The sequence below is a fragment of the Lactuca virosa genome, chromosome 2 (assembly GCF_052849685.1).
Source record: "Lactuca virosa cultivar CGN04683 chromosome 2, Lactuca_virosa_CGN04683_v6, whole genome shotgun sequence".
Classification (NCBI taxonomy): Eukaryota; Viridiplantae; Streptophyta; class Magnoliopsida; order Asterales; family Asteraceae; genus Lactuca; species Lactuca virosa.
This window is the reverse complement of record NC_136427.1, coordinates 302,922,009-302,933,870: the sequence shown is the minus strand read 5'-3', so window position 1 is coordinate 302,933,870 and position 11,862 is coordinate 302,922,009. Positions and strand designations below refer to the sequence as shown.

Sequence of the window (11,862 nt, the reverse complement as noted above, 5' to 3'; positions counted from 1 at the left end):
TCCTAAGGAATCAGCACGAAGTCCATCGTCACCGGGATTTACGCACTAAGTCTGCATAGTCGCCAGGATTTATACAACAGGCACTAAGTCCGCATAGTCGCCAGGGTTTAGGCACTAAGTCTGCATAGTCGCCAGGGTTTATACAACAGGCACTAAGTCGGCATAGTCGCTAGGGTTTTGGCAGTAAGTCTGCATAGTCGCCATGGTTTATACAACAGGCACTAAGTCCGCATAGTCACCAGGGTTTTGGCACCAAGTCTGCATGATCGCCAAGGTTTAGGCACCAAGTCTGCATGATCGCCAGGGTTTAGAGTACACCGGGTGAACACATCGTTCACAACACCTACAGGTTGCGAGCCTGCTAGTGTTCCACTGGACTGTCTAGAATAGTCTGTGGTTGTCATCCATACTCTGCTAGATGACGGGGCCATCATTTGGGAAAGGCTTCTCACATCGTCCACCTCTCACACTCACCTCATGGTCTATAACACCTCTCAACTCGTCATCCAACTCATATTCCATCTATTACATCTACCCATGTTTTACCCAACATATTATCGTAGATATATATATATATATATATATATATATATATATATATATATATATATATACAGTTTAAATCATTTAAAACATGTATAAAATCATTCATCCAGCATAGACAGCAAGTACTCAGATAATATGCACACATAGCACGTAGTTTATATAAAATACTTCATATCTATGTGTAAGATTAAAGTAACTATGCACTCACTTGATAAGGTGGTGACTCGGTACTCGGACAGCGCTTCGTTTACTTTAAAATAATTTCCTTCGACGAAACCTAGTATTATTACCACTAGATTTTAGCCTAATATTTACCGTGACTAATTATTAGTCTTATTATTATTATTATATAAGCGTTTAAACAATACTTTCCAACCACTATGTACAGACAGGGGCCAGACATAAAACACCGGAGGGCAGGACCATTTTGGCATATAGCACTTCTGAAATCCAACAACCCTATGCGGCCCTTTAAACCAGATTCCCCATACCGCAATTAGTTAAAAAGATATTATAACGACACTTATATAAGTCATAATAATAGCTCAGATATTTATTATAAGTTCATAATAACAATACTAATTTTAAATATAAGCTATATTAAAATAGGTAAGAATAACTTACTTACAAGGGGGTTTTAGCTAGGAATCGGGCTCTGCAGGGGCAGAACTTCGTCGCTGAATCTTTCTAAGAAAGATTCGTGCAACGGTTCAGCGCTCACCTTACTATACTAAAACTACAGAAAGAAAAGTCGAATCACGAGGGACCGAAATGCTCGGGGGATAAGAAGAGAAAGACTCTTGAATCAAGAGAATGGTGCAAGAAATATGAGTGCCCAAGCCTCTTATTTATAGTAATTGAATTTACAAAAACTACCCTCCATAATTACTTAATGACCTTATAGTTATATAAACGACTAAACACCCCTTCATAATACTATTTTAAATAGATTTAACGATATTTGTACTAAACTAATGTCGAAAGTACTCAACACTAGTCTTATAATAACCGCACCGTCGATACCTTTCTAATGATATATACATTTGTATATATATGTACGTATATATGATTTATACTTTATTTTAATACGTAAATATGCTATTATAATTTGTAACTCGTTCATACGAACTCCATTTTTGACGTTCTGTATATCCACGCGTTGGTATTTACAAGTACTACAACTTTCATTTAGACGCCGTCAGCTAATTCTCATTCTATCTCAGATTTACAAAACTGTATCGAATTTATCGCGCTCGAAGAGTAGGGACCAAGTTTCGTCCATATCTTTAACATACAAGCTCTACTCTTGACATTATTTATATCCACGCGTAGGTAAAAACAAGATCTAAAACTTTCATTTAGACTCCGTCGGCTAATTCTCGACCGATCTTAAATTTAACAGTAGGAGGAGATTATAGTGTTAAATGTCCGCGTAAAATTCATAACTTCTACATACGGACTCCGTTTGCGTCTGTCTTTTTACCGTTGATTTCCTATTAATGAGATCTTCAACTCTCATTTAGGTCGCGTAGGCCAAAAACCGCTCGAACTAAAATTCGAGTTTCGGGTCGTGCACTGCTATGCCAAATCTTAGAAAATTCATAACTTCGATATACGAAGTCAGATTTGGGCGTTCTTTTTTTTGTATGTTCTCAGTTTAACGTATACTACAAATTTTGTTTAGATCACCAAGGCTAAAAAGTCTTCTACCGTAAATTCACTATTTACGTCTCCCGGTGTCGTGCCGGTTTTGCTGTAAAACTTCGACAGGCCATAACTTCTTCGTTATAACTCGGATTTCGGCGTTCTTTATATGTACGGAATCCTTGTAACATATAATACAACTTGTTTAAGATTAATTCTTCTAAATAATCTTCCAACAAAAACTCATTTTTGATGCTCATCGTCTCTAAATTGACTAGCCCCGATCTGCGGGCGTTACAAAAGTTATGAATTTTAGAAATTTATGGCCTAAATATCGAGAATGGTCCAAAGGGGAACGCGTTGGGTAGAGGGTTACGCCCCGCGTTCGTATACACATGGTTCGGAGCTGGCCATGTCACTTCTTCACATGATTGACACGTTTCCTCGCACCATGACATGTCCGAGCCACGTATCCGAGAACCTGACTCGTACACTTACGCCCCGCGTACGAAGGGAACGCCCTGCGTAGCGGAACACTCAACGCTCCTCGCATAAACGCCCTGCGTACCGAGGACCAGCCCACCCCTATAAATAAGATGTGAGGTCTCCAGGATTGTGTTACAAAATTCAACTCCCTTTCATTCTAAACTCACTTTTAAGACCCTCTACACTACCCCGACACCCCGATATCATATCCAAGCTCAGACGAAAGCCCGATGCCCCGAAATTCTCGAAAAGCTAACCTCTTTCTAGTCGAAGCGCTGCCCGCGTAAAGCCGACTTTTCATCAAAAACTCTCTTCTAAGAAACGAAACTTTGCCCGAATCATCTCCTATCAAGTGAGTTCATACCCCTACATTTTTACGATTTTTAACTGTTTTGGGGTGGGTAGGGGGGGAGGGGAATACAAGTGAAACACAACAAAATTGTGTTAATATCTTAAAAGATTATAAATGTTTTAATATATTTTAAATTGTTATAATTTCGCCCCATTTCCTGTTCCTTGTTTGGTTGTGGGTTTTGGGTAAAATTATTTAATCAAAGATTTAATTAATCACAATTATATAAATATTATATTTATATAATTATAAGATAGTTTTCAAACTATTTGATACTACTTAGATACAAACAGAGAATTTCATGGCATAATAGTATTACAGATTTTTTTACAGTAAAACAAACAGCTAAACTATAATAGGTATAGTTTACAGAACTCATTCATTAATTTCAAGTATCAAAGTACATAACAGGAAAACAAACATGGTACATATCGGAAAACAAACAGAGGACAACTATTAGAAAACAAACAAATTACTTTACTGAAAACAAACTTATAAACTATATTCTATACAGTTTATGAAACTCATTTACAGTGTATTTATTACACAGTAATCTTTCAATATTTTTACGCTTAATCATTAATATAGTATTTATGAGACTACCTTCATGTACTTTTCCAAGTACCAACAAAAGTCCTGAAATTATAACCAGAATCTCCTTGAGTGGGAACGTGACACTTGTGTAAAGATCTATACGGGACTGACAATCCCGCACCAAAGCTGCTTGCAACGGCAGACCTGTGGTGACAATTGTTATAACTTTTACGACGCCTGAAGAACGTCGTGTTCAGGCCATCCTAAGTCATCTAGTATGGTTACAATAACTTACAAATTTAATATTGAACTAAATGATTAGTGTATGATTAAGTAACACTTCATGTAGTTTTATTTAATTATAAGACTATAATACATTATATTACAAGTATAAACACAGATTACCATTTCAATACAGAGAAAAATTTACTTTTCATAGTTTTATGGGAATTTAAAACTATATCATACTATTTTAGAAAACAAATACATATATAACAGAAAATATAGGATTTTCTGGGAAAAACATGTTTACTTTATCAATGAACAAGAAAAGATAATTCAGTTACAAACATCCTTATGAACTCACCAACTTAATTGTTGACACCTTTTCAAAATCTACTTGTATTCTCAGGGAAACAGTGATACAGGTACAGCCACAACTTTTTGAGAAGACGGAGATCTATAAACTCATGTCTTTTAAACTTGTACTTTTGATTTTATATACATTATGTTTTGAAAACAGTTGTAAAACTTATACTTTGTAAATATAATGGTTGTTGTTGTACTTTGATTACTATTGTACATTGTTGTAATACTATATGAAGTCCTCCACCCTCAAATGTTTCTGCCGTTCTGATTTGGGGGTGTGACAGATTGGTATCAGAGCATTGTTTATAGTGAACTCAGTATATCAATTCATAAAAGATATACAACTATAAATACAATGGGGCCGAAGTGCTCTGACTATAAGTATACTTTTAAAATATAAGTATTTTATAAGAAGTATACCAACACTCACTCAAACAGAAATAGTGTCACTACATAAAAGTATTTGGATGTTGAACACTATAGTTAAACCTGAACAGTTATGTAATCATATATGGGATCAATATAGCCTGATAAACTATATTCATTTGAGATATGACCAACATGTGTTTGGGAGTGATGGTAGTGTTACGACAACTCTAAAACTTACCAAACTCTACTCATATAGAAGAGCTTTAAAACAAAACACAGATTTACAATACTATAGGAGTATTTTGTAAAACTACATCATTTCTATGCATTTCATCTTTAAATTCCTCATATAGACCGTATGACATGATATCCTCCGCCTGGGGATCCCTACTTCCCTAACCAAGGGAATCATGGTTGGATAGAAGATGATCCTGAGGCAGATAGTGAAGAAGAAAATTCAGATGGCACAGACTCGGAACCAGAGGTAATTAATCCACCACAAGGAGTACAACGCCCAGTAGCCAGACAACATTATCATGGTCCAACCCCAGCATGGGGTGAAGAACTACACAGATGGAGCCACCAACAAGGGCAACGCCCTCCATTTGGTATGAACCGATATTTCTATGACATCAGTAATGGAGGATCGCTGACAGGGCTCTCCCTGTTATAGTGCGTCATATTTCTCGAGAGGTTGATTAATCCCGTATATCAATCAACCGGATTCTAGAAGTCACAACTGTCTCCCAACAAAACGCCGCAAATATTCAACGTCTAGATGGAGATCACGATGAAACTAGACACCACACAGACATGCTCCATGTAGAAATGGTTGCTGCTCAAATTGAAATGAGAACACTCCAAGAGCGTCAGACTACACTGGAGAGGCGTTTAAGGGAATCAGAACCCCAAGTGGCAGAGCCCAGTACTAGGAGCCGTACTCGTCGCAAGTAGTGTTTACACTACTTTTATTTTAACAATGTTGAATGTATAAATTACTTTTTACTATATGTAAATGATGGGTTTTAAGCATAAGAACAATCCTATGTGCTCATACAAACCCTAATGCTTGGATCTAGGTTTCTCTATTGTACATGCATTGAATCCAAGACTTGAAAACCCTAATCTAGCATACATAATTCGAAAATTAACTTAATACATCATATCTAGATGTTTACCTCTTCAAAGATTGGCTTAGATCTTCTTATCTTCTTCTCTTGAGCTTAGAGTCACAATTGTAACTCCTCTAATGGATCACAAACACCTCAAGAAAGAAGGCAACTTTGAGGGAGGAGGGAGGATGCTAATTTTCGTCCCTAGGGTTTCTCTTGGAAGCAAGTGGCCGAAAATTGGAGCCTTGGGGTCTTATTTATAATGCAGGCTGCTAGGGTTTTAGTCTAAACCATAATGGATACCTTAGCCACCAAGTAGCCCAAGGAACCTTCTGGAATAAGGTCCTTGGACGAAAATATGATGATCATTCATCATAATTTCGTTCCCCTTTAGTCCATTAGGTTTCCCAGCCCAAAACTCAACTATCACACATTTGACAGTTTATGCCCCTTTATTTAATTAATCTCTTTTAGTCACCAAATTAATTCCTAATTAATTTATGACTAATACTAATTAAATAAATATGATTTCTCCTTTAATATATTATTCTTATAATATATTAATAAACCATAATATCCTCTCTCTCATATCAAATTACCTTGTCAAGTTGCTTTGGTGAAGGCAACCCAAAAGGACCATGCATAACCGGGTCAAGTACATACCAAATATAGTTACGGGCTTAGACACTAATCCAACAGTCTCCCACTTGGATAAGTCTAGTAACTATATCTCACATACGACTTCAGGATCTGGTTAGCAATCGTAGCTCTTATACGCTTCTGTCAACTCTGATCAAAATCCTGTCCTTTAGATAAGGGATCGTATAATCCTCTATTCTAGATATCATGCTGACAATACTTATTATCCATCATTTTGTTTCTCGATCTCTGATTTATTCGACATAGAATTTAGTTGAACACATCAACTTCATTCTGACCGGGCCCGGCACATAAGTCAAACTAAATCATCGAGTGGCCAAGATATCGCTTTTATTCTCTTAGAATAAAAGGTACAGAAAAACTTCGACTTATATGCTTTTATCATTTACTAGCTAAGTCACACACAATAATGCGTTTTATAACATCAAGTTACTGATGCGTTTTAGCATTATCAATGCATAATCAACTAGCAAACAACAACCATATCTCTAGGTTTAAAGATTATATGATATTATCATCTTGCGATCACTTATGATAACTTTCATGAAGTGATACTAGCAAGTGCGGGTTTATTCCAATGCTCAAAACAAATTTCATAAGCACTCATAAACTTCGTAGCAAATATTTGCTATGTCTAAAACCTTTCAGACAATCTACAAACAAATTTATGACAATCTTCTTTCATATCTACTTCCAACATTTGAGCGATTGTGGACTGTTCGAACAATCTTATTATTCAGGAAGTCAAAACATGCAAAATTGGAAATAACAGATAAATAATTAACACAAGATAGTAACTTTCTTATAAATAACACACCTTTATTTAATCATCAAAATGTTGAATACAAAATTATCCATTACAAATTTCCTACCTATCTAATCTAAACTAATATCGTCCTTTAGTCCAACGCTCCTAGCGTGCTTCAAATGCTTAACCCTACTCAGTCCCTTCGTAAGGGGATCTGCTGGGTTATCTTCTGACGATACCCTCTTCACAACTAGGAGTCCCTCTTCTACCCGATGTCTAATAAAATGGTATTTCCTGTCGATATGTCGAGATCTGCCATGATCTCTTGGTTCCTTGGTCAAGGCAATCGCTCCTTCATTATCACAGAAAATTTCCATGGGCTCCTTTATGGATGGCACAACTCCAAGGTCTCCAATGAAGTTCTTCAACCATATAGCCTCCTTTGACGCCTCGCTTGCCGCAATGTACTCTGATTCGCACGTTGAATCGGCCACGGTCTCTTGCTTGGAACTTTTCCAAGTCACTGCTCCTCCGTTCAGGGTAAAGACCCAGCCTGACTGTGATCAGTAATTATCCCGATCCGTCTGAAAACTAGCGTCACTGTACCCTCGCACCCTTAAGTCATCACTCCCACCGAGGACTAGAAACCATTCCTTGGTCCTTCGTAGGTACTTAAGAATATTCTTGACAGCAATCCAATGCGCCCTACCAGGGTTCCCTTGATATCTGCTGACCATGCTCAAAGCGAAGGCCACATCAGGGCGAGTATAGGTCATAGCGTACATAATCGAGCCAACTGCGGAAGCGTAAGGTACTCGGCTCATATCAGCTATCTCTGCCTCTGTACTTGGGCTCTGATTCTTACTCAGTTTGGTATTGCATTGGATTGGTAACTCCCCTTTCTTGGAATTTTCCATACTAAAACGTTTTAGTAGCTTTTCCAAGTATGTATCCTAAATGAGTCCTATCAGTCTCTTACTTCTGTCTCTCACTATCCTTATTCCCAGTATATATGCAGCTTCTCCGAGGTCCTTCATAGCGAAACACTTCCCAAGCCAGGATTTGACCTCCTGCAAGGTTGGAATGTCGTTTCCTATGAGTAGTATGTCATCGACATACAATACGAGGAAGCTCACTATACTCCCACTGGCCTTGACATCCACACATGACTCATCTTCGTTTCGCAGAAAACCAAACTCTTTGACCTTCTCGTCAAAACAAAGATTCCATCTGCGAGATGCTTGCTTTAATCCATAAATGGATTTCTCAAGCTTGCACACTCTATTTGGATGCTTCGCATCGACAAAACCCTCTGGCTGATTCATGTAAACATCCTCAGCCAACTTCCCATTTAGGAAAGCGGTTTTTATGTCGATTTTCACGGCCAGAAAAGACCGATTTTCACGGCCTGTGACATCCCCATTTTCACGGCCAGAAAAGACCGATTTTGTTTATGCTTTGTTTAAAAATCAGAGTAACATTTTAAATAAAAGTGTTGCAGAAACATTTCTGGCAGCCCAGATGGCGGCTTTCAACGTGGTTGCTTGCTTAACCATTGGACCATAGTCCGCTGGTAGTCCAAGGGCAAACTTATTGACCTTTGAGAGTTCTGTTGGAACTAGGTATGGGATAAGCTTCATTTTCTCCGTGAAACTTGCAGCGTATTCAGCAACGCTCATCTTTCCCTTCTTCAAATTCTGAAACTCGTTATTGATTTCCAGTAGGTCCTGCTCTGAGCAGTATTGCAGTTTCAGTTGTTCCACAAAATCTTCCCAAGACATTTTACTCGCTTCTCCCTTGGGCATAGAGTCAGCTAACAGCTTCCACCAACTCAACACGCCAGATTTCAACAACGGGATCGCAAGAGCGGTCTTCTGCCTGTTGCTGCATTCGCAACTTTCAAACATTGTCTCCATTTCGGAGATCCAATCCATAATTTGCACCGGCGTCGGGCTTCCGGATAGACACGGTGGCTTAGACGCCATAAAATCCTTGTATTTACATCCTCTTCCATCATTTCCTCCATTACGATTGCCTTGTCTAACAATTTGTGGGTTGTCTTGACCAACGGTACCACTGAAGTTTTCACCTTCCGATGGCCCTCCATTCACTTCGGGCTCTTCAACTTGGATTGAAAGTTCTTCACGATTTTGTCGAAGCAGACGTCTAGTTTCTTCCATCTGATTATCCAACATCGCCTGAATCATCAATTGTACACCATCCATCGTTACTGGCTCAGGTGCTGCAGCTACAACAGGTATTTGCTCAATTACAGGTGGTCGATTCCTGTTTTCGTTTGCGTTTCCAGCTCCACTGCGGGTTCTTGCCATTTTGATCTATACACCGAATAAGGTGAATTTAGATCTTTATTCAGGATAGACGTTTAAATCATCCCTATCTCTCCGAAACGTTTACATGTTAGTTCTAATATCGTAGTCGTACGTTTAGAATCCTAAACACATAAGGTTTCCAGATCCGGTCGGCAACAGACCATAGATCCAAACAAATAACAGCATATAAGGCATAAATCATTTAGCACATAAAAGCATTTTAGGCACAATTCCTAAAATAAGCTAGTGCTCACACCTCACAATCATCGCTTAGCATTCTAAGTTTAAGTCTAGAAATCCTACAAATTCCTAGTTCGCTTAAACTAATGCTCTGATACCAACTGTGACATCCCCATTTTCACGGCCAGAAAAGACCGATTTTGTTTATGCTTTGTTTAAAAATCAGAGTAACATTTTAAATAAAAGTATTGCAGAATTTGTTCCCAAAATAAAATATGATAAAGATTTATCAAAGCATTTCCGTAGAAATGTATTTCATTAAAAACCTCGGGATGTCATGTTCAATACAGATCAAAAGCATAAACAGTACAATATAAGCCTTACTACATTTATTCATATCTACAGGCCTATATCCGTAATTCTCTCATCCCAAACATCATATCTATGCTCGTGCGCCACTACCTGTAATACAAGAAACTGAGTGGGTCAGGCTTGGGAGCCTGGTGAGCACATAGGGTTTTCAACCCACAATAAATAAGTTTATTAATTTCATCAATCAACAATAACCCGATTACCCGTTCCCGTTATCCTCACATTACGTCCCTAAAACACCTATCATAAGGGACCTAGACTAAGGATCAATATCGGGATGGACACTACTGCCAAGGGGTCTCCTCAGCAATAAATGTCCTAAAGGCAACCATGAGGGGGATGGAGTACACCGGTGAACACATCGTTCACAAACACCTACAGGTTGCGAGCCTGCTAGCGTTCCACTGGACTGTCTAGAAGAGTCCGTGGTCGTCATCCATACTCCGCTAGATGACAGAATCAATAACAACAACATCGAGGCCTCTCATCATTTTATCACACATTGTCTTATTACATCTACCCATGTTTTACCCCAACATTTTTGTAGATATAAAATACATATACAGTTTAAATTATTTAAAACATGTATAAAAATCTTTCATCAGCATAGGCAGCAAGTATTCAGATAATATGCACACATAGCACGTAATTAATATAAAATACTTCATATCTATGTGTAAGATGAAAGTAACTATGCACTCACCTGATTAGGTGGTGACTCGGTATTTGAACAGCACTTCGTTATCTCAAAACAATTTTTCCTTGACCAAAACCTAGTATTAATACCACTAGAGTTTAGTTTTAACGTTAACCGTGACTAATTAATAGTCTAGCTATTATTATTATTATATAAGCGTTAAATAACACTCAATATATAAATAATAATAGCCCAAATAATTATTTTAAGGACCTAATAACATTACTAAAATTATTTAAAAGTTATATTAAAAATTTCGTAGGCGTACCTTACTTACAGCGGGTTTTTCTCAAAACCGGGCTTCGCTGGAGCAGCGTTTCCGAGCCGAAAGGTTCTTTTCTCGGGACTCCGGGAGCCTCGGGACTTCCTTCGGGTGCTAGGGGGTTTACCTAAACTTTTAGGGGCTCAAGGGAGCTTAGAGAGAGAGTTTAGAGAGAGAAAGTGGAAGAGGAAAGGTGTAAGAAATGAGAGAACCCGGCACTTCTATTTATAGTGAGTTGGGGCATGTGGTGGCCTTCTGGTGGTGCCACTTGTCCAAATTCTGGTGGTGTCACATGTCCAATTTCTGGTGGTGCCATGTGTCCAATTTCTGGTGGTGCCACATGTCCAATTTCTGGTGGTGCCACGTCACCCAATATCGCGTATCGGCCTCCCGTCTTAGAAAAATCATAACTCTCGCATACGAGCTCCGTTTTTGACGTTATTTATATCCACGCGAAGGCGGGAACGTAATCTACAACTTTCGTTTAGACTCCATTGGCTAATTTTGAATTTATTTTAAAAGTTATATTTTTAACAGGCCGGGACAGGATTGGTCCGTTAAAAATTCATAACTTCTTCATCCGACGTCCGATTTCGTCTGTCTTTTTATTGTTACGCCACAATTAAAGAGCTCTTCGATTCTCGTTTAGGTCGTGTCGGCTAAAAACTCGATTTATCATAAATTCACTATTCACGCTTCCCGGTATCGTGCCGGTTCCGTCGTGAAACTTCGTCGGGTCATAACTTCTTCGTTATAACTCGGATTTCGGCGTTCTTTATATCTCCGGAATCCTTGTTTTGACCACTACAACTTTATGTAAAGATATCGGGCTTATCTCATATTTTAATTTTGACGCTTATTTTTATTCTTTATTAATTATACATTTATAATTAAATAATAAGCACATAAATTCAACAAATACTCAAATATTTCATTTTTATTACATCAAAAGAGTTACAATAGTTGACCTAGACTATTACAT

General features: G+C 38.1%; 1 long non-coding RNA gene across 1 annotated transcript; it reads right to left on the bottom strand.

The window, feature by feature from the left end:
* Positions 1-9,881: 9,881 nt before the first annotated feature.
* Positions 9,882-11,015, bottom strand: LOC145157158 (uncharacterized). Its single transcript, XR_013737127.1, has 3 exons — positions 10,887-11,015; positions 10,625-10,694; positions 9,882-10,011 (listed from the first exon to the last, which is right to left on the bottom strand). It is a non-coding gene; the product is annotated as an uncharacterized LOC145157158 (long non-coding RNA).
* Between the last annotated feature and the right edge of the window lie 847 nt (positions 11,016-11,862).